The 23,981-nt window shown below is 50.1% G+C and overlaps 1 protein-coding gene across 1 annotated transcript in view; it reads left to right on the top strand.

The window, feature by feature from the left end:
* LOC140717401 (SLAM family member 8-like) overlaps positions 1 to 23,981 on the top strand; it is a 289,812-nt gene that overhangs the window by 127,049 nt on the left and 138,782 nt on the right. The window lies entirely within an intron of this gene.

The raw sequence follows: 23,981 nt of genomic DNA on the forward strand, positions 1-23,981 counted from the left end.
TAAGGAGGTGGCTCTAGAAATCACGGAGGCATTGGTAATCATTTTCCAGTGTTCTATAGATTAAGTATCAGTTGCTGTGGATTGGAGGGCAGCTAATGTTATCCCACTTTTTAAGAAAGGAGGGAGAGAGAAAACAGGGAATTATAGACCAGTTAACCTGACATCAGTGGTGGGGAAGATGCTGGAGTCAATTATAAAAGATGAAATTGCGGCACATTTGGAGAGCAGTAACAGGATCAGTCCGAGTCAGCATGGATTTACAAAGAGGAAATCATGCTTGACTAATCTGGAAGTTTTTTGAGGATGTAACTAGGAAAATGGACAAGGGAGAGCCAGTGGATGTAGTGTACCTGGACTTCCAGAAAGGCTTTGATACGCTCCCACATAGGAGATTAGTGAGCAAAGTTAGTAAATATGGTATTGGGGGAGGGTACTGACATGGAGAGAAGATTGGTTGGCAGACAGGAAGCAAAGAGAAAGGATTAACGGGTCCCTTTCGGAATGGCAGGCAGTGACTAGAGGGGTACTGCAAGGCTCAGTGTTGGGACCACAGCTGTTTACAATATACATTAATGATTTAGATGAAGGGATTAAAAGTAACATTAGCAAATTTGCAGATGACACAAAGCTGGGTGGCAGTGTGAGATGTGAGGAGGATGTTATGAGAATGCAGGGTGACTTGGACAGGTTGGCTGAGTGGGCAGATGCATGGCAGATGCAGTTTAATGTGGATAAATGTGAGGTTATCCACTTTGGTGGCAAGAACAAGAAGGCAGATTACTATCTGAATGGTGTCAAGTTAGGAAAAGGGGAAGTACAATGAGATCTGGTGTCCTTGTTCATCAGTCGCTGAAAATAAGCATGCAGTGAAGAAAGCTGATGGCATGTTGGCCTTCATACAAGGGGAGTTGAGTATAGGAGCAAAGAGGTCCTTCTGCAGTTGTACAGGGCCATGGTGAGACCACACCTGGATTATTGTGTGCAGTTTTGGTCTCCAATTTTGAGGAAGTGCAGCGTAGGTTCACGAGGTTAATTCCCTGGATGGCGGGACTGTCATATGTTGAAAGATTGGAGAGACTGGGCTTGTAAACATGGGAATTTAGAAGGATGAGAGGGGATCTGATTGAAACATACAAGATTATTAAGGGATTGGACTCGCTAGAGGCAGGAAACATGTTCCTGATGTTGGGGGAGTCCAGAACCAGATGCCACAGTTTAAGAATAAGGGGTAGGCCATTTAGAACGGAGTTGAGGAAAAACTTTTTCACCCAGAGAGTTGTGGATCTCTGGAATGCTCTGCCTCAGAAGGCTGTGGAGGCCAATTCTCTGGATGCTTTCAAGTGAGAGTTAGATAGAGCTCTTAAAGATAGCGGAGTCAAGGGATATGGGGAGAAGGCAGGAACTGGGTACTGATTGTGGATGATCAGCCATGATCACAGTGAATGGTGGTGCTGGCTCAAAGGGCCGAATGGCCTACTCCCGCAACTATTGTCTTTTGTCTATTGTCTATTGCAATAATCTGGCAGAGGGAAACCTCAGCAGTCAGGTTTCCCAACCACAAGTCCATGTTAACTTGTTTATTTGTGTCACTATATTGCAGATATCTCTGTATCCCCATCTTTATTGCATACCCTATCAGAGGTCTCAGCACGCTAAGCATATGCCTGTATCCAGAGATACCGGCCACGTGACAGATGCACTGCCACCTGGCTGGTCGGAGAACACACCGCATGCCAATCAACATTTGGTCCCTCCCAACTAATCAATGCACACCTAAATTATTGGTCACCTTAATTGGATTAACTCGCCCAGCCCCATGCTTTAAAAGGTGAGACTTGCCCTTGGCTAGCCCTCTCTTACAGACCACCACATTGGAGGTAAGTGCATTGATTTATGTTTGGGAAGGTCTATTGTTTGTCCTGGTAAGGGAGCCGCAGCTAACCAAGGTCAAGGGGGATAGCTGTTGTAGTGCTTTTCCCTTGTTCTTTGTTTGTGTAACCATACCCTGTCCCCACAATGCTGCCTGTCTATTGTAGTTGATTGTGTTGACCCGACTTCCCCTTGTAAATAAATTCCTTATTATTAAAACTGTGTGTGTCCAGGCCTCTACTGTTGAGACTCAAAGAACCAGTTATTTTCCATCACAACATTTGGCGCTGCAGAGCAGGGTCTCATAGGTCTTGGCTGGACACAAGCACGGGGGATAATGTTCTGGAATAAGGGGAAGAAAGCCAGTGCAGGCACCCAGGATAAGATCCCCGGGTGGGCTGATGAAAGGGTGGGATTTGAGAGTCTGGCCAGCATGCTGGCAGACCACGGAAAACCAGTGGACTGGTCTGAGCAGTTAGACCCCCGTGGAGAGAAGCTGGGCCATCATGTGGTCTCCCTCCTGAAGGAATCAGGGTTCCCCAAAGCCAGGGGGAGTCAAAGGGGTGCCTTCTGGTTGTTTGCGTCCCTGCTGAGACCCAGGTTAGAATTACTGATCACCTGCAGCACTTGTGTGGTCAGAAGGACAGGGAAATTGAAGACCTCAGTCAGCGTTGTTGCACGCCAAAGGAAGCAGCACAGGCTGCCCAGGCCTCAGCCAATGACCTTGAAGTTAGGGGAACTGAACTTGCCTGTCACCTCATAAAACTTCAGCAGGCCAGGGCAGCCTGACCCATTAAAGATTCGAGCCTTAGTCCAGTGTGGCGACAAGCTGGACTCATGGCTGGGGGATGGGGACATCTGGCTGGATAGTGACGACGAGGGGGTGCCCGAAGAACCAAGGTCCCACAACCACCCTTCCCCCTTCTCACCCGAGCTCCAACATGCCCGACCCTTCACCACGCGGTCCCAGGTTCACCGCAGGGAGGAAGGGAACGAGGGGGAGACGGCCGAACCTTCCCCAGTCACTCCGAGACCACGGAGACCCTTCCCCAACTCCAACATGCCTGACCCGTCACCACGCGGTCCCAGGTTCACCGCAGGGAGGAAGGGAACGAGGGGGAGACGGCCGGTCCTTCCCCTAGTCCCCACGGAGACCCGGGACTTCTCCCCCAAGGAGCTGACCCAGTTGGCGGATCGCTACCGCCAACGACCAGGCGAGAACCTCGCGGCCTGGCTGCTCCGGCTGTGGGACGAAGGGGGGCCCAACCTCAGCCTCTCCCATCAGGAGGCAAGCGCCCTGGGAAGCCTCTCTGACCAGCAGAGCATAAACAATGCGCTGCGGGCGCCACAAGCAGAAATCCTCGATGGCACAACCCTGTGGGATCGGGTAGTGACCGCGGTACGAGCTCGCTATCCCACACTTCTGGAGTGGGATCTACACGGGCGGCCGCAATGGGGTACGGTCAATGAGGGCACCCGGGTTATCAGGGAATGGGCACTGGTCAACGGCATCTATCAGGGTGCCTGTGACCGTAACTTCCTTGAAAACACACGAGTGACCGGTGCCCTAGCGGGATACTTGGTCACTACCGCACGCCCCGATCTGAAGTCTGTAATCCTGCCCCTCATGGCACCAGCTAGCGATAGGACCGTTCGGGATGCCATCACTCTCCTGGAGGGATTAGAATATATGCAGAGGGGGGCAACTACGCAGGTCCGCAAGACCGAGACAAGGACCCTAGACACTATCCCTCTCAGATATACACGCAGGCAGGTGTACACAGACCTGCTGCGTGCAGGGGTGGATCGTAACCAGATAGATGGCATCCCCACCCCCAACCTATATGCCTTGTGAAAGGAGCATTGCAGGAGGAAGACTACTTACAAAAAGACCACCCACACCAAGCCACCCTCCGCGCCTCCCCTGCCTGAAACTGTCTCGAAGGCCCTCGAAGCAGAACTCAGACAGCTCGTCAGGCAGGAAATGTCCCACCTCCATCAGCCAAGTGCCTCACCCCCAGCGTGGCAGCCCTCTTCCCCCCCCATCCCATAGGATGTAGGCCAGGGCCCCCGGCGCATTTGCTCTCTCGCCCTTTCCCGCCCGGGGGACCTGAGGCCACACATACCCGTCACAGTACATTGGCGAAAGGGAAACACACAGAGGTGGATGGCACTTGTCGATACAGGTGCCCAGCACACGATTATCCCAGGCAATCCTGCCTTATGGAGGGGTACGGACATGCAGATAGAGGGATTGGGGAGCTCCCTGTTACCAGCTAGGGAGGTCACCCTTCGCCTAGCCATAGGCAACCATTCCCCCAGACGTGTACGTCCTTATTGCCTCCTCCCCGGAATGTATCCTCGGGATCAATGTTTTAAAGGGACAATCACTTGAAACAAACAGGGGCAAGTTCACCTTCGGCATCGCGCGAGCCACTATTGTCGTCGGGGCGGCTAAGTGGGAGCCAATTGTTATTCCCCCTCCCTCCAAGATCATCTGTAACAGTCAGTACAGAGTGCCGGGGGGGGGGGGGGGGTGGCGCCAAGAAATCGCAGACTCCATTCAAGCCCTGTTACGGGAGGGAATTATTAGAACCGCAGCCTCGCCTTTCAATAGCCCCATTTGGCCCGTCCATAAGAGGAACGGCTCCTGGCGGATGACCGTTGATTATAGGCAATTGAACAAGGCTGCACCCCCCCTCGCCGCCGCTGTACCTGACATTGTCACCCTTATTGAAGACATCGCAGGCCGTCCCTATAAACCCCGGTACGCTGTTGTCAATTTAGCGAATGCATTTTTCTCGATTCCTCTGCACTCAGATAGCCAAGACCAGTTTGTCTTTACTTGGGATAGCAGACAATACACATTTAATCGCCTGCCCCAAGGCTACATTATCTGCCCCACTATCTGCCATGGCCTTGTCTCCCGCGATTTACGCAACATCCAATTCCCACCAGAGATTTCGATGGCCCATTATATAGACGATATACTTCTCCAAGGCCCTTCTGAGACCATTGTGTCAAAAGCCCTTCACATGCTAATCGAATCCCTCAGGGGACGGGGCTGGGCCATTACAGGGCCTCAGCCAGGGTGTCATTTTCCTTGGAGTACAATGGAACTCCGGGCACAGAAGCATACCTGATGCCGCCAAAAATAAAATTTTAAATTTTGCCGTCCCCTCGAATAAAACTGACACACAGAGATTTGTGGGGCTCCTGGGCTATTGGCGGCAGCATGTACCCCACCTGATCCTATAGCAGGCCGCTCTATAGGATCTCCAGGACAAAATCCACATTTCTCCGGGGGCCAGCGGAACAGGCTGCCTTTGATACGGCGAAACTAGCGGTGGAACAAGCCATGCCACTTTCTTCCCGCCAGGCGGGTCTGCCTTTTGAGTTACAGGTCTCAGCGAGCGAGACGGTCGCCGAGTGGAGCCTCTGGCAGAAGACCCCAGGGCGTAGAGTCCCCCTCGGTTTCTGGACTAAGTCCCTACCTGAAGCGGCAGTGCGCTACAGCCCCTTCGAGCACCAGCTACTAGCCTGCTACCTGGCGCTCCTCGCCACAGAACACCAAACAGGCACCCACCCTGTCGTCCTTCGCCCCCACCTCCCCATAATGCGATGAGTCAAGTCCCCCGATTCTACCCACAAGGAGGGCCGTGCTCAGAGGTCCTCCATTGTCAAGTGGAAATGGTACATTGCGGACTGGGCTGAGCCCGGTCCTGAAGGGTTCAGCCGCCCCCATGAACAAGTCATGGCTTTCCCCCAGTCCCAGGACCCTGCCCCGGACATCCCCGAGGTACAACCCTCCCCAGCATGTTGGGGTCAACCCTTCGATTCCCTCGACTCCGACAGCAAACTGCGTGCCTGGTTTACAGATGGCTCCAGCCGCTGGAAAGGGGGGTAAACAATTTTGGAAAGCGGCAGCACTTCATCCCGCCACGGGTAGAATTTTAACCACCGAGGGAGAGGGGGGGTGGGGGTTCCAGTCAACTTGCCGAGCTGGCGGCAGTAGCCCTCACCCTCCAAAACACTACCGGACCAGTCCACATCTATACTGACTCCTGGGCAGTAGCTAACGGCATTGCAGTGTGGATGGCCCGGTGGCAAGACATGGGGTGGGAAATACACGGACGTCCCCTCTGGGGACAGCACCACTGGCGTTTCATTTGGATCAGGCTACCCACAGAAAAATTTCTGTCCACCATGTGGACGCCCATACCCGGAAAGATAATGAAGAGGCAACATTTAAAGCTGCTGTGGACCAGGCTGCCCAAATATCATCTGCCAGCACTTCCACCCCTGACACCGACCCCGGTGCACGAGCTGCGTGGGCACACAGACCCCAGTGCACGAGCTGCGTGGGCACACCGACCCCAGTGCACGAGCTGCGTGGGCACACCGACCCCAGTGCACTAGCTGCGTGGGCACACCGACCCCAGTGCACGAGCTGCGTGGGCACACCGACCCCAGTGCACTAGCTCCGTGGGCACACCGACCCCGGTGCACGAGCTGCGTGGGCACACCGACCCCAGTGCACGAGCTGCGTGGGCACACCGACCCCAGTGCACGAGCTGCGTGGGCACACCGACCCCAGTGCACGAGCTGCGTGGACACACAGACCCCAGTGCACTAGCTGCGTGGGCACACAGACCCCAGTGCACTAGCTGCGTGGGCACACAGACCCCAGTGCACGAGCTCCGTGGACACACAGACCCCAGTGCACGAGCTGCGTGGGCACACCGACCCCAGTGCACTAGCTCCGTGGGCACACCGACCCCAGTGCACTAGCTCCGTGGGCACACCGACCCCAGTGCACGAGCTGCGTGGACACACAGACCCCAGTGCACGAGCTGCGTGGGCACACCGACCCCAGTGCACGAGCTGCGTGGGCACACCGACCCCAGTGCACTAGCTGCGTGGGCACACAGACCCCAGTGCACTAGCTGCGTGGGCACACAGACCCCAGTGCACGAGCTGCGTGGGCACACCGACCCCAGTGCACTAGCTGCGTGGGCACACAGACCCCAGTGCACGAGCTGCGTGGGCACACAGACCCCAGTGCACTAGCTGCGTGGGCACACCGACCCCAGTGCACGAGCTGCGTGGGCACACCGACCCCAGTGCACTAGCTGCGTGGGCACACCGACCCCAGTGCACGAGCTGCGTGGGCACACCGACCCCAGTGCACGAGCTGCGTGGGCACACCGACCCCAGTGCACGAGCTCCGTGGGCACACCGACCCCAGTGGACTAGCTCCGTGGGCACACAGACCCCAGTGCACGAGCTGCGTGGGCACACAGGCCCCAGGGCACTAGCTGCGTGGGCACACCGACCCCAGTGCACTAGCTGCGTGGGCACACCGACCCCAGTGCACTAGCTCCGTGGGCACACAGACCCCAGTGCACTAGCTGCGTGGGCACACCGACCCCAGTGCACTAGCTCCGTGGGCACACCGACCCCAGTGCACGAGCTCCGTGGGCACACCGACCCCAGTGCACTAGCTGCGTGGGCACACAGACCCCAGTGCACGAGCTGCGTGGGCACACAGACCCCAGTGCACGAGCTGCGTGGGCACACAGACCCCAGTGCACGAGCTGCGTGGGCACACCGCAAAGGTGGCCACTTAGGGGCTGATGGCACGCGGCGCTGGGCTGAACAATTCGGTGTCACCTTGACACTCGATCAATGTAAAACCTCTGTAGATAACTGCCCCATCTGCCAGCTAGTCAAGTCATGGGACTGGCCGATAGGGCCACCGGGCCACATTCGTCGCAGTACGGGAGCAGGTCAGGTATGGCAATTTGACTATATTGGACCGCTCCTGTGCCGTGACAGAATAAGCAGGATGTCCTCACGATGGTGGACACATACTCGGGTGTCCTGGTGGCGGTGCCCTGTGAGAGGGCTGACCAGAACGGCACCATCAGAGGATTACAGCACCTCTCCTCTCTCTATGGGGTCCCATGGGAGGTATAATCCGATCAGGGCACACACTTTGCTGGGACCAAAGCCCAGACCTGGGTGGCTGAGGAGGGGATCTTGTGGCTGTTCCATATACCCCACCACCCCACAACCACACTTAATTGAAAGAATGAACGGCATGCTCAAGGAAAAAATCCGCACTCTGACACCCTCTCGCACACTGCAGTGGTGGCTAAGTTTCCTTCAGCGGGCCATCGACCAGTTAAACACACGGCCCACTAGCCAAGGGGGATCCCCACTGGCCCGCCACCTGGCACAGTCCCCATCTCCCGACTGGGAATCCACCGAACCCCCCGAGACCGAGGACTCGGGCAGAGTACGGATCTGACAGCCGCAGAGCCTCCCCAGAAAGGGAGAAATTGTCGCGCACTGTCCAGGGGACACCCGCTGGGTTGCCATTCCGGGCAAATCTGATTTGTCCTGTATACATTCAACCAGACGGGAATGAGTTTCCTCCTACACCTACCCCCAACCCCCACCATCCCCCGTCTCCCTCTACAGGACAATGGTGTGACTCCAGTCATCCCTCCTGGTCGCTGCGATGCTCAGCTCCGTGTCAGCTGCCAACCCCTTCCTCAGGGTCGCTTACGAGTTTGCCAGCAACACCAACAGATCGGACTGCTGGCTCTGCTTGCGGGCCCCAGCAGACGCTCATGATGCGCTGCCACTCACGCCGATCCCGCTGGATGACATTGAGATGAACTGTTTACACAGACTGTTTGCTCCTGCTGGTTTTGGTATATCTGTTTGGGGGGGGAGGGGCTGCTGGCAGTCCCCCCCCCCCCCCACTCTCCTCCCCACTACACAACATCTCATCACTTGACCGCCGATGGGGTGGGTACTTCAGGAACTGGTATTTCCCTCCCTACAATTTGACCTCCACCCGAGTCCCCACCCACAGAGTTATTCCACAGCCACTGAGTATACCTAACGAATGCTGTGCAGACTCCGCAATGCGCACACTTCTAACTTTTCCATTGGTCACAGCCATTGTCAGCGGAACTGGTACCCGGGTGTCCCAGTGACCACTGCCGACGATGCCGCTAAGCTGGGAGCTCCCTGGACTCTAAACGGGACCCACTGGATCTGCGGCCACTGCGCCTACCCGTGGCTCCCCACGAGCTGGTACGGCTGCTGCTTTCCAGCATATGTGGTGCCCTTCATCCACCCCCTGAATGACCTTGGGGAGCACCCGGCGTACAGCGGCCACCGGGACAAGAGGGCCATTACAGAGGCAAAGAGGTTCTGGATGATAGCCTTTCCCAGTTATGGTACGGCCCGGCTGTCCCGGGAGGTGATCCAGATGGCCAGTGTGCTCGAGACTCTGGCCAACGAGAGGGCAGTGGCACTGCAACTCACGGAGGATGCCCTCACCCGAAAGGCGGCAGAACTGACAGCTGTCAGGATGGTCGCCCTGCAGAACCGAATGGCACTGGACTACCTACTCGCTGCTGATGGAGGAACGAGTGCAGTGGTTAGTAAGGAATGCTGTACCTTTATCCCTGATGAGTCCAGCAACATCACTCACTTGGCCGCTCACATTCGGGACTCGGTGGCTAAAATTCAAAAATCAAGTGACCAGCTCCTCCAGCACAACACCTCATGGGGCAATTGGTGGCCGTTTGGGTCCCTAGGGGGGTGGTGGGCAACTGTCATTCACTGGTCCATCGCACTCATTCTTGCACTCATAGCCATTTCTATACTATGTTGTGCATGCCAGCTGATTGAGTGTCTCTGCATTTACTTAGCTGCTCAAAATTGGTTATTTCTGGTATATGCGATTTTGTTCCGCCCTCTTATGTGTGTTGGCTATGTGGTGCGTCTTCCGAGGGGTGGAGTGTATCCAGAGATACCGGCCACGTGACAGATTCACTGCCACCTGGCTGGTCGGAGGACACACCACATGCCAATCAACATTTGGTCCCTCCCAACTAATCAATGCACACCTAAATTATTGGTTACCTTAATTGGATTAACTCGCCCAGCCCCATGCTTTAAAAGGTGAGACTTGGCCTTGGCTAGCCCTCTCTTACAGACCACCACATTGGAGGTAAGTGCATTGATTTATGTTTGGGAAGGTCTATCGTTTGTCCTGGTAAGGGAGCCACAGCTATCCAAGGTCAAGGGGGATAGCTGTTGTAGTGCTTTTCCCTTGTTCTTTGTTTGTGTAACCATACCCTGTCCCCACACCACTTCCTGTGTATTGTAGTTGCTTGTGTTGACCCGACTTCCCCTTGTAAATAAATTCCTTATTATTAAAACTGTGTGTGTCCAGGCCTCTACTGTTGAGACTCAAAGAACCAGTTATTTTCCATCACAACAATGCTGGATTCTCGTTTCCTCATTACTCATTATTCATTACCACATATTCCAAAGCCCACCATCTCCCACCCTCTGAACTCGCACGTGTAGGTTAGGGACAGGCAATGGGATCCTGACAATCAATGTTGGACGTGCAGATCCACAGTCTCCTGCTTACATTCACGCAGTTTCCAACAGCAGAAAATAACTTCGCCACAAGGGAATCTGCTCGGACAGTCAAGGCAGCTGCACGTTGATATGGAATCGTCTCCAATGCGAGGTGTATTTGTAATCACCCAGCACAAAACTGAGATACATAGCATTTGGTCTCTGCTGGTGTGGTAAGGATATTGATTTCAGTCCACGGGATGTGTGTGAGAGAGAGAGAGGGAGAGAGGGAGACCACGATTTGGTGTTCAATGGCCCAGTCCTCACTTGCAGGCACAGTAGCTGCTCTCCACTTCCTCATTAACACCCTGTCCTTTAGATAAAAGGCCACTGACCCCCTCTGAACCTCACCATTGGAGAGAACTGTTTCTCTTAAAGCTACAATTTCAGGATCTCGGTTTTGTTCTGCTATAAATTCTTTCCTAGACAAAGATAAGTCTTTCTCATCAGCCTTGCTACTCAAATCCTGTTGAAACACGGTAGTTAGAAAAGTCTCTGATAAACCATCATGATCTGAACCCCTATTTTGGCTATCATGGGCATCAGAATCCCCCTGCCTAGCGCTACCTATGTCAGCAGACCTTTCCATCATGCTGTGGGTTACTATGCATGCTGGGTAAATATCAGCATCCATGTGTGAATCATTAGCAACAGGCTGGCTTGTTAGCTGTACTCTGGATAAACATCGCCACCTGCAAGGTCATTGCCCAATAGCAGATCAACATTCTTCATCAGTAATTCAGATTGTACCCCTATCTTAACAAGCCCCAATACCAATGCACAATTCAAAATAGCCTTATGCAAAGGTACGGACACAGTCCCCTTTCCAATCCCTTTAACAATATTTACTTTGTCAATTTTTGTCTCGTCACCAAATTTCAACACACTGTCCAATATCAGTGATTGGAAATCTCCAGTATCTCGCCAGATCCTCCGACCTCAGGGAGATGAGGCTGAGTACAGGGCTACAGTGGGAAATTTTGTCACATGGTGTGAGCAGAATCATCTGCAGCTTAATGTGAAAAAGACTAAGGAGCTGGTGGTGGACCTGAGGAGGGCCAAGGCACCGGTGACCCCTGAACACTGAAGCTACCTACAAGAAGGGTCAGAGCCATCTCCATTTCCTGAGGAGACCGAGGTCCTTTAACTTCTGCCGGACGATGCTGAGGATGTTCTACGAGTCTGTGGTGGCCAGTGCTATCATGTTTGCTGTTGTGTGCTGGGGCAGCAGGCTGAGGATAGCAGACACCAACAGAATTAACAGACTCATTCGTAAGGCCAGTGATGTTGTGGGGGTGGAACTGGACTCTCTGACGGTGGTGTCTGAAAAGAGGATGCTGTCCAAGCTGCTTGCCATTTTGGACAATGTCTCCCATCCACTCCATAGTGTACTGGTTATGCACAGGAGTAAATTCAGTCAGAGACTCATTCCACCGAGATGCAACACTGAGCGTCATAGGAAGTCATTCCTGCCTGTGGCCATCAAACTTTACAACTCCTCCCTCGGAGTGTCAGACACTCTGAGCCAATAGGCTGGTCCTGGACTTATTTCCACTTGGCATAATTTACTCATTATTTAATTATTTCTGGTTTTATTTTGCTGTATTTCTACTCTATTCTTGGTTGGTGCAGCTGTAACGAAACCGAATTTCCCTCGGGATCTATAAAGTATGTCTGTCTGTCTGTCTGTATGTCTGTACTGGGGTTGACCCCTCCTTTACAGACACAAACCCATGTGAGACAAACCAACCAACTCCCTCCTGAGTTCTGTCAGACCCCCTCCCCCTTCCTTGGTGGTGTCTCAACCATCTGAACAGAAGCATTTGGGGTCACCTTCTTTTCCTTCTCTTTCCCCTTCTTCTGAGCAAAACAATTAAATGCCACATGACTGGGCTTCTTAGAAAACGAACAAATAATACCAGAATTTTTTCCTTTCGACTGCTTCCCTTTATCCCTACTTTTGTCACTAGTCCCCGGCTTATTTTCAGGTTTAGCCTGCGGGTTATCCTTGCTACTCTTCTGGTAGCCCTTATTCGGGAAAAATTTACCCTTGTGGGTTAAGGCATACTTGTCTGCTAACTTAGCAGACTCTGAAACGGTCGCAGCTTCTTTCTCATTTAGGCACGTCCTTATTTCAGCAGGAACGCAGTTTTTAAATTCCTCAATCAAAATCAACTCTCTCAAGTTGCTAATATTCTCATTTGCTGCTTTTGAGGTACACCAACGATTGAAGTACCCAAGTTTCTCATCGGCAAATTCTACATAGGTTTGGTTCCCAGACTTCCTCCAACCTCCAAACTTTTGTCTGTATGCCTCCGGAACCAACTTGTAAACTTTAAGCACAGCATTTTTTACTGTGTTATAATCATTTGCCTCTTCAAGGGTCAGTGCAGAATACACTTGCAGGGCTATCTCCTTCATGACACTTTGTAACATAACAGCCCACTGGTTCTCAGGTCAATGCCGATTCTGGGCCTTTTTTTTCCAAAATGCAGGAAGTACTTATCAACTTCTGTTTCATCAAATGGAGGTATCAACTTTATTTCTCAACTGACACTAAACCCATCACCAAGGTCCAGTCCTCTTTGCAGCCATTTATGCCTCTCGAACTCTCTTTGTTTTTCCGCCTCCTCTCTCTTTTGTCTGGCTCCTCAGTCTCATGTTTCCTCTGCCTCTCAGCCTCTCTAGCATCATACTGCCTCTTCCTTCCTTCTTTGTCAGCCTTTAGCTTGTTTTAGGTGTAACTCATGCTCCCTCTTTGATTTTTCTAACTGGAGCTGTACCTCTGCCTCAGTAGGTCTCCAACACATCCTCTTTAAACGTTCCCTTGGATATAAAATGCTGTTATTAACGTCTACATCTGAGCCTTCTTCATTTTAATGTTCACTTTAAGCTTTAACTTTTGAGCAATTTCCCACAGCACGCTTTGCATAAATCTACTGAGGCTCTTACAATCTAATTGCAACAACTTTCATATTGTGAGATCATCTGCCTTGCATCAGTGGATCCATAAGCAGGACTTGTGATATGCACCAGATGCTTATACGCACATCTGCCACCAATCAGGTTTATTATCACTGACAAGTGTTGTGAAATCTGTTGTATAGTGCAAGGCTGCCACGAAACAACAATTACACAAAATTGCAAAAAATAAACAATGACAAAGAGGAATAACAAGGTATGGTTACTGAGTCCGTGGTTCAGAAATCTGATGGTGGAGGGGAAGACACTGTGCCTAAGTTAGAGTGTGGCTGTTCAGGTATCGAAATAAAAGCAGACAGGCAGAGGGGTGGTGTAGCCCTGTTGGTAAAACTTGAAATAAAATCATTAGAAAGAGATGACACAGGATCAGAATGTGTAAAATCGTTTTGGGTCGAATTAAGGAACTACAAGGGTGAAAATATCATGATGGGTGTTATCGAGAGACTCCCAAACAGAAGTAAAGATGTTGTCAACAAACTACAACAGCAGCCAGAAAGTGCATGTCGGAAGGGCAGCATTACAATTGTCATGGAGGATTTCAATGTGCAGGTAGTTTGGGAAAATCAGGCTGGTGCTGAATCCCAAGAGGGGGAGTTTTTTGGAATAAGTATGAGATCTGTTTTAGAGCAGCTCATGGTTGATCCCACGAGGGGTCAGCTATTCTGGATTGAGTGCTGTGCAATGAACCAGGATTGAATAAAGAGCTTAAGGTAAAGGAACACTTAGGAACAAGTGACCATATACGATAGAATTCACCATGCAATTTGAGCAGGAGAAGCTAAAGTTTTATGTATTGTCATTACAGTGGAGTAAAGGAAATTACAGAGGCATGGGAAAGGAGCTGACCAAAATTGAATGTTACCAGGGATTATTGCCAAGCAGCAATGACTGGAATTTCTGGAGCAATTCGTAAGGTGCAGGATATATGCATCCCAATGAAGAAGTAAAAATTATAAGGAGCTAGTGGATTGGGAAGATTTTGAAAACTAACAGAAGGCAACTAAAAAGTCATAAAGAAGGAAAAGATGGAATACGGATGCAAGCTAGCCAATAATATTAAAGAACCCCGAAGTTTATTTAGATATTCAAAATGCAAAAATGAGGTGAGAGTAGAAATTGAACCACTGGAAAATAATGCGGGAGAGGTAGTAATGGGTTGACAAGGAAATGGCAGATTTACTTTTGCAGTATTTTGCAGTCTTTACTGTGCAATACACTAGCAGAATGCTAGCAGTTTGAGAGTGTCAGGGAGCTGTATTGAATGAAGTTGCCATTCCTAAGTACAAGGTTCTTGGGAAACTGAAAGGTTTGAAGATAGGTAAGTCACCTGGATTGTGCAGGTGTTGTTAACAATCTCTCAAGAATCAATAGATTTTGGCATTGTTCAGGGGGACTGGAAAATTGCAAATATCACTCCACTCCAAGGAGAGAGGCAGTGGAAAGGAAATTATGCGCTGGTTAGTCTGACCTCAGTGGTTGGGAAGATGTTTGAGACAATTGTTAAAGATGTGATTTCAGGGATATTTGGAGGGACATGATAAAATAGGCTGGAGTCAGCATGGTTTCCTCAAGGGAAAATCTTTTTTAACAATCTGTTAAAGAGTTTTTTGAAGAAATAACAAGCAGGATAGATTAAAATAAAGAAGAATCGGGTGATGCTGTGTACTTGGAATTCAGACAGTGTCACACATGAGGCTGCTTAACAAACTACGAGCCCGTAGTATGAGGGAAATGGTTGTCTGGCAGGAGGCAAAGAGTGGGAATAAAAGGAGCTTTTTCTGGTTGGTTACCAGTGACTAGTGGTGTTCTACAGGTGTCTATGATGAGACTGATTCTTTTCACGTTATACATCAATGATTTGGATGATGGAATTGAAGACTTTGTTGCAAAGTTTGCAGACTATATGAAGATAGGTTGAAGGGCAGGTAGTTTAGGGGAAGCAGAGAAACTACAGGGTGACAGACAAATTATGAGAATGGGTACAGAAGTGACAGATGGAATACAGTGTTAAGATATGTATGGTCATGCACTTTGGTACAAGAAATAAAAATAAAAGCTCTTTACTCTGTCCCTCCTCCTTCAGGTTTCACCTATCACCTTATCTTTCTCCCTCTCACCCCCCCCCCCCAACCTATTAAATCTACTCCTCAGCTTTTTACACTAGTCCTGCCGAAGGATCTCGGCCTGAAATGTTGACTGTAGTCTTTTCCAAAGATGCAGCCTGGCCTGCTGAGTTTCTCCAGTATTTTGTGTATCACTGCTAACAGTACCCAGAGTTCGAATGCCTGAATCCACAGGCTGGTGCGGTTGGGAGCGTCTGGTAACAGGACCCCCTCCCCTGGCTGCTTGGAGAGGCGGTGATTGGAGTCATGTATGAAAGCCGGATACGAGCTGTCTCTTCCAGGCAACCAGCACCTCTCCTCGGTTCCGAATCCTTCCCACTGCCAAACTCCCCAAGCAATGCGCGAGTCGAGAAGTCCTGTCACCCTGAAGACCTGTTCCCTTTGATGAACCTGCATGGCGGTGGGGCGAATCGTGATGGGGCAACGGAGCTGGCGCGGACAGGTTTTAATTTGGAAATGTGGAAAGTGGGATTGATCTTGAGGGCATTGGGGAGCTGCAAGGTGTAGGGCTCCGTGTTTACCTCCTTGAGACGCTTGAAGGGTCCAATAAACTTGGATGCCAACTACCTGGCCTCCACTTGCAGAGACAAATCCTGAGTCAAGAGTCCGACCTGTTGCCCAGCCTGCAAACCTGGTTGCCGTCTTCTCTTGCATTTAGCGTTTATTTCAGCCTCCCAACAACCACCCCACCCCCAGCCCAAGTTAATCTCTCCCTGTAGCGTCGGATGAGATCTTCCGGCCGGAGAAACCCCAACCTGGGCCTTCTGCTCAGGAAGAGTGGTGGAGAATACCCAAACTGACACCCGAAATGGGACATCCCGTGCTCTGAACGTTGTTAAGTGTTGTGGGCGATCTATGCCACACCACTTGTCGGGTCTTTCAGAGGCCTGGCACGTTAGAGTTTGTTCCAAATCTCGGTTCATCCGCTCTATCTGGCCGTTGAACTGAGGAAGGACTTCTGCCCCGACCATGGTTCCCCGGCACGGGGTCGCCCGCGGGTGCTGGGTGCTGGGTGCTGGGTGCCGCTGAGATTCTGCTGTCTCACCTCCAGGCATTGCTAATACACCGTCTCTATTAGAGCTAGTTGCTCGTCTCGGTTGATATTTTTCTCACCCTCCGATGTTTCAGAGTTGTGCTAGTATTATGCTGCAAACTGCAAGTTAGCAATTTTCTGAGCACCACCTCTGCCACCACGTTTCGAGACAGATATCTCGGTAAAAATGCGCACCAAATTTATCCGTCCGCTCACGATTGCAAGTACGAGTATATCGTAACTGTCACTGAATCCTGTCTTTTCCTTTCCGGAAGTGGCCAGTCGGGTGTAACGGAAAATCCCTTCCTGTTTTTCCCCGACATTCTCCGAAACTCCAGATCGCCAAGAAGCTCTCAAGATGTGGGTGGTCTCGTCCCTGCTCTGTGTTGCCACCTGGGTCGCCTGTTTGGGTAAGTTCAGATTGTGGTGACCGATGGTAATTGGAGAGTCGAGAGAGCTTCCAGCCTCTCCCTTCTCCCCTGTGTTCGGAGCTCTGTCTCTCCCTCTCCTCCGTGTTCAGAAATCTATCTATCCATCGCCCTCTCCCTCCCCCCTCTCGCTCTCCCATGTTCAGAGTTCCTACCCAGCCCTTCTTCACCTGTGTTCAGAGCTCTGTCTATCCCTCTCCCTCTCCCCCCCCCCCATTCAGAGCCCTGTCCATGCCTCTCCGTCTCCGTACTTCCCTCTCCCTCTACCATGTTTAGAGAACTGTCTATTCCTCCCTCTCCCGTGTTCAGTGCTCTCCCCCTCCCCTCTCCCCTCCCCACCTCCCATCCCACTCCACCTCTATGCCTCTCCCCATCCCCGTCAACCCCTCCAACTCACTCCATCCCCCTCCCCCCCCACTCCCCCTCTACTCCACTCCCCTCCACCCTCCCTCTGCCCCCGCCATCTCCCCCTCTCTCCCTCCCTCTCCCCCTCTCTCCTTCCCTCTCCCCCTCTCTCCTTCCCTCTCCCCCTCTCTCCTTCCCTCTCCCCCTCTCTCCTTCCCTCTCCCCCTCTCTCCTTCCCTCTCCCCCTCTCTCCCTCCCTCTCCCCCTCTCTCCCTCCCTCTCCCCCTCTCTCCCTCCCTCTAGCCCGCCCTCACCCCCTCTCCCCTCCCCATCTCTCCCCGTCCAACCCCCCGCCCCCCCCCGCTGTTTATCCCTTTTCCTCTTCCCTGCATTCAGAGCTCTATCTCTCTTCATATCTCAGAGCCCACCTTTGCCTTTCGGTCTCTCTCTCCCTTTCTCCTCATAGACAGAAATGATTTCAAGCTAACTGTAGAGTTGGAAGAAATGTTCCACGTGGTGCAAACACTGAGAATAATTGTGCTGTGGATGTCACAGCCCTTCCTTCCTGACTGTGTTCTGTTGGTCAAGAGGCCACACATGCAGTTACTAAGGGAGGTAACATACACCAAATGCTGGTGGAACACAGCAGGCCAGGCAGCATCTATAGGGAGAAGCGCTGTCGATGTTTCACGCTGAGACCCTTCATCAGGACTAACTGAAAGGAAAGATAGTAAGAGATTTGAAAGTAGGAGGGGAGGGGAAAATGTGAAATGATAAGAGAAGACAGGAGGGGGTGGGGTGAAGCTGAGAGCCGGAAAGGTGATTGGCGAAAGAGATACAGAGCTGGAGAAGGGAAAGGATCGTGGGACAGCAGGATTAGGGAGAAAGAAAGAGGGAGGGGAGCAGCAGAGGGAAATGCAGAGCAGGCCGAGTGATGCGCAGAGAGAGAGGAATAAAAAGGAAGAGGGAGGAAAAAAACTAAATATCAGATGGGGTAAGAAGGGGAGGAGGGACATTAACGGAAGTTAGAGAAGTTAATGTTCATGCCATCAGGTTGGAGGCTACCCAGCCGATATAAATTGTTGTTCCTCCAACCTGAGTGTGGCTTCATCTTGACAGTAGAGGGAGCCATGGATAGACATATGAGAATGGGAATGGGATGTGGAATTAAAATGTGTGGCCACTGGGAGATCCTGCTTTCTCTGGCGGACTGAGCGTAGGTGTTCAGAGAAACGGTCTCCCAGTCTGCGTCGGGTCTCACCAATATATAAAAGGCCACACCGGGAGCACCAGATGCAGTATAGCACACCAGCCGACTCACAGGTGAAGTGTCACCTCACCTGGAAGGATTGTCTGGGGCCCTGAATGGTGGTGAGGGAGGAAGTGTAAGGGCAGGTGTAGCACTTGTTCCGCTTACAAGGATAAGTGCCAGGAGGGAGATCGGTGGGAAGGGATGGGGGGGACGAATGGACAAGGGAGTCGCATAGGGAGCGATCCCTGCAGAAAGCAGGAAGAGGAGGTGAGGGAAAGATGTGCTTGGTAGTGGGATCCCGTTGGAGGTGGCAGAAGTTATGAAGAATTATATGTTGGACGCGGAGGCTGGAAGGATGGTAGGTGAGGACAAGGGGAACCCTATCCTAAGTGGGATGGCGGGCGGATGGGATTCTGATATGTCTATCCATGGCCGCCTCTACTGTCAAGATGAAGCCACACTCAGGTTGGAGGAACAACAACTTATATACCGGCTGGGTAGCCTCCAACCTGATGGCATGAACATCGACTTCTCTAACTTCTGTTAATGCCCCTCCTCCCCTTATTATCCCATCCCTGATATATTTAGTTTTTCCCCCCCCCTTTATTTTTCTCTCTCTGCGCATCACTCGGCCTGCTCTGCATCTCCCTCTGCTGCTCCCCTCCCTTTTTCTTTCTCCCTAGGCCTCCTGTCCCATGATCCTTTCCCTTCTCCAGCTCTGTATCCCTTTTGCCAATCATCTTTCTGGCTCTCAGTTTCATGCCACCCCCTCCGGTCTTCTCCTATCATTTTGCATTTTCCCCTCCCCCTCCTACTTTCAAATCTCTTACAATCTTTCCTTTCAGTTAGTCCTGATGAAGGGCCCGAAACGTCAACAGTGCTTCTCCCTATAGATGCTGCCTGGCCTGCTGTGTTCTACCAGCAGTTTGTGTGTGTTGTTGTTTGAATTTCCAGCATCTGCAGATTTCTTCGTATTTGCCATATCTAATCTGTTCAGGCCTTTTAACATTCAAAATGTTTCTACGAGATTCCCCCCCTCATTCTCCTGAACTCCAGGGCATACAGCCCAAGAGCTGCCAGACGTTCCTCATATGGTAACCCTTTCATTCCTGGAAACATTCTTGTGAATCTTCTCTGAACCCGATACAATGTCAGTATATCCTTTCTAAAATAAGGAGTGCAAAACTGCAACCAGTACTCAAGTGTGGTCTCATGAGTGCCTTATAGAGCCTCAACATCACATCCCTGCTCTTAGGTTCTATACCTCTAGAAATCAATGTCAACATTGCATTTGCCTTTTTCACCACTGACCCAACCTGGAGTTTAACCTTCAGGTTATCCCGCACAAGGACTCCCAAGACCCTTTGTATCTCTGCATTTTTAATTCTCTCCCCATCTAAATAATAGTCTGGCTGTTTATTTCTTCCATCAAGGTGCATGACAATACACTTTCCAAGATTATATTTCATTTGCCACTTCTTTGCCCATTCTCCTAAATTACCTAAGTCTCTCTGCAGGCTCTCTGTTTCCTCAACACTACCTGCTCCTCCATCTACCTTTGTATCATCAATTCCTTCCAATCAACTCTGGCCAGCTCCTCTCTCATGCCTACATAGTTATCACAAGGAGATGTTGGACAGGTCAGAACTTTATTCAGAGACTGAGACATGATCTTTTAGAGAGCTATGAAATCATGAAGCTTTGATAGGGTGACTATACTCTGCCTTTGCTTGAACACTCGTACAGCCAGATTTGGGAACAGTTTCTTTCCAACTGTGATAAGATTGCTGAATGGATCCTGACCCGGATCTGGACCTAAACCTTCCAAATATCTGGACCTGTCTCTCGTTTTTTTTGCACTACCTTACTTTTCCTTTTCTATTTTCTATTTATGATTTATAATTTAAATTTTATTACATTTACTATTGATTTGTACTCCAGGAAGTGCAAAGTGCAGAATCAAATATCGCTGTGATAATTGTATGCTCTGGTATCAATTGTTTGGTGACAATAAAGTAATAAATTAATAAAGTATCTTTTTTCCCACTTCTGGAGAATTGGGAACTTGAGGCATAAGTTTAAGTTGTGAGGGGAATTATTGAAGAAGCACTCAACGGGCAACTTATTTACGATTTGAAGGACTTGAGGAGACATCTTTAATACACAAAGTGAAATACCTATGTAGAATCAGCTGCCAGAGAAAGGTTTAAGGCAGATAATATAGCAACTTCTAAAAGTCAGTTTGACAAGTGCATGGATCAGAAAAGCTTAAAAGGTTAACGGCCAAACATTGAAAATTGGGATGGCTCATTTCAGTCAGTTTGGACCAGTCGAATCAAAGCACCTGTGACTGTGCTGAATGATTTGATAACTAATACCATTACATTAGATTTCAGTTTCCCTCAAACTTCCCTCTGATGAAGTTTACCGGATTGTGGTCACTGCCTGCATAGGGTTCTATCTCCTTAAGCTCTCTGATCAAGTCTACCTCTACACAATGTCCAGACGTAGACATAGAAACATAGAAAACCGACAGCACAATACAGGCCCTTCAGCCCACAAAGTCGTGCGGAACACATCCCTGTCTTAGAAATTACTAGGCTTACCTATAGCCCTCTATTTTACTAAGCTCCATGTACCTATCCAAAGGTCTCTTAAAAGACCCTATCGTATCTGCCTCCACCACCGTTGCTGGCAGCCCATTCCATGCATTCACCACTCTCAGAGCAAAAATAAATACCCCTGACATCTCCTCTGTACCTACTCCCCAGCACATTAAACCTGTGTCCTCTTGTGGCAACCATTTCAGCCCTGGGAAAAAGCCTCTGACTATCCACACGATCAATGCCTCACATCATCTTCTACTCCTCTATCATGTCACCTCTTATTCTTTGTCGCTCCAAGGAGAAAAGGCCGAGTTCACTCAACCTATTCTCATAAGGCATGCTCCCCAATCCAGGCAACATCCTTGTAAATCTCCTCTGCACTCTTTCTATGGCTTCCACATCCTTGCTGTAGTGAGGTGACCAGAACTAAGCACAGTACTCCAAGTGGGGTCTGACCTGGTCCTATACAGCTGCAACATTACATCTCGGCCTCTAAATTCAATTCCACGATTGATGAAGGCCAATACACCATATGCCTTCTTAACCACAGAGTCAACCTGCACAGCTGCTTTGAGTGTCGTATGGACTCAGAAGATCCCTCTGATCCTCAGAGTCTTACCATTAATACTATATTCTGCCATCATGTTTGACCTACCAAAGTGAACCAGTTCACACTAATCTGTGTTGAACTTCATCTGCCACTTCTCAGCCCAGTTTTGCATCATATCAATGTCCTGCTGTAACCTCTGACAGCCCTCCACACTATCCACAGTACCTCCAACCTTTGTGTCATCAGCAAATTTACTAACCCATCCCTCCACTTCCTCATCCAGGTCATTTATAAAAATCACAAAGAGTAAGGGTCCCAGAACAGATCCCTGAGGCACATCACTGGTCACTGACCTCCATGCAGAATATGACCTGTCTACAACCACCCTTTGCCTTCTGTGAGAAAGCCAGTTCTGGATCCACAAAGCAATGTCCCCGTGGATCCCATGCCTCCTTACTTTTTCAATAAGCCTTGCATGGGGTGCCCTATCAAATGCCTTGCTGAAATCCAAATACACTACATCTACTGCTCTACCTTCAGCAATGTGTTTAGTCACATCCTCAAAAAGTTCAATCGTAAGGCATGACCTGCCATTGACAAAGCCATGCTGACTATTCCTAATCATATTATACCTCTCCAAATGTTCATAAATCCTGGCTCTCAGGATCTTCTCCATCAACTTACCAACCACTGAGGTAAGACTCACTGGTCTATAATTTCCTGGGCCATCTCAACTCTCTTGAATAAAGGAACAACAACCACAACTCTCCAATCCTCCGGGATGTCTCCCATCCCCATTGATGATGCAAAGATCATCGCCAGAGGCTCAGCAATCTCCTTCCTCATCTCCCACAGTAGTCTGGGGTACATTTTGTCCAGTCCCAGCGACTTATCCAACTTGATGCTTTCCAAAAGCTGCAGCACATCCTCTTTCTTAATATCTACATGCTCAAGTCCACTGCAAGTCATCACTACAATCACTAAGATACTTTTCCATAGCGAATACTGAAGTAAAGTATTCATTAAGTACCTCTGCTATTTCCTCTGGTTCCATACACACTTTCCCACTGTCACATATGATGGGTCCTATTCTTTCTCATCTTATCCTCTTCCTCTTCACAAACTTGTAGAATGCCTTTGGGTTTCCCTTAATTCTGCTGGCCAAAGCCTTCTCATGGGCCCTTCTGGCTCTCCTAATTTCCTTCTTAAGCTCCTTCCTAGTAGTCTTATAATCTTCTAGATCTCTAACATTACCTAGCTCTCTGAACCTTTTGTAAGCTTTTCTTTTCCTCTTGACTAGATTTATTACAGCCTTGTTAGGTGTGTTCAGGAAGCTTTCTCTATTTCTGAGCTAACTTCCTCTTCCCCTGTTTCTTCAGTTCAGTTCCCACCGAAGCATGCCTGTTCCCTTGTGTGATCTACCTTATTTTGCTGTGGAAAGCCACCAATTTGTTTTCCTGGAGTTCACTGCCAGCCTGATTTTCCAAGTCCACTCATGTGGAAGTCCTCCATGATCATTGTAACATTGCCATTCTCAAGTTCCTTTTCTATCCTCTGGTAGAAAAATCATGTGAGAAAGGCAGTGCTTCTCACATGCCTTTTGTACTCTCATCCTGACTGCTATTCTGCAACCTGTACATGTTCCTTCAGGGTCAGGTACAGCAGGCAGTGAAGAAAGCTAATGGCATGCTGGTCTTTATAACAAGAGGAATTGAGTATAGGAGTAAAGAGGTCCTTCTGCAGCTGTACAGGGCCCTGGTGAGACCCCACCTGGTGTATTGTGTGCAGTTTTGATCTCCAAATTTGAGGAAGGACATTCTTGCTATTGAGGGTGTGCAGCGTAGGTTTACAAGGTTAATTCCCGGAATGGCGGGACTGTCATATGTTGAAAGATTGGAGTGACTGGGCTTGTATACACTGGAATTTAGAAGGATGAGAGGGGATCTGATTGAGATATATAAGACTATTAAGGGATTGGACACGCTGGAGGCAGGAAGCATGTTCCCGCCGATGGGCGAGTCCAGAACTAGAGGCCACAGTTTAAGAATAAAGGGTAGGCCATTTAGAACAGAGATGCAGAAAAACTTTTTCACGCAGAGAGTGGTGGATATGTGGAATACTCTGCCCCAGAAGGCACTGGAGGCCAAGTCTCTGGATGCAATCAAGAGAGTTAGATAGAGATCTTATAGATAGCGGGGTCAAGGGATATGGGGAGAGGGCAGGAATGGGGTACTGTTTGTGTATGATCAGCCATGCTCACAGCCAATGGCGGTGCTGGCTAGAAGGGCCGAATGGCCTACTCTTGCATCTATTGTCTGTTGTAACCTATGAAGTTCATC

This window comes from Hemitrygon akajei, chromosome 27, assembly GCF_048418815.1.
Source record: "Hemitrygon akajei chromosome 27, sHemAka1.3, whole genome shotgun sequence".
NCBI classification, from domain to species: Eukaryota; Metazoa; Chordata; class Chondrichthyes; order Myliobatiformes; family Dasyatidae; genus Hemitrygon; species Hemitrygon akajei.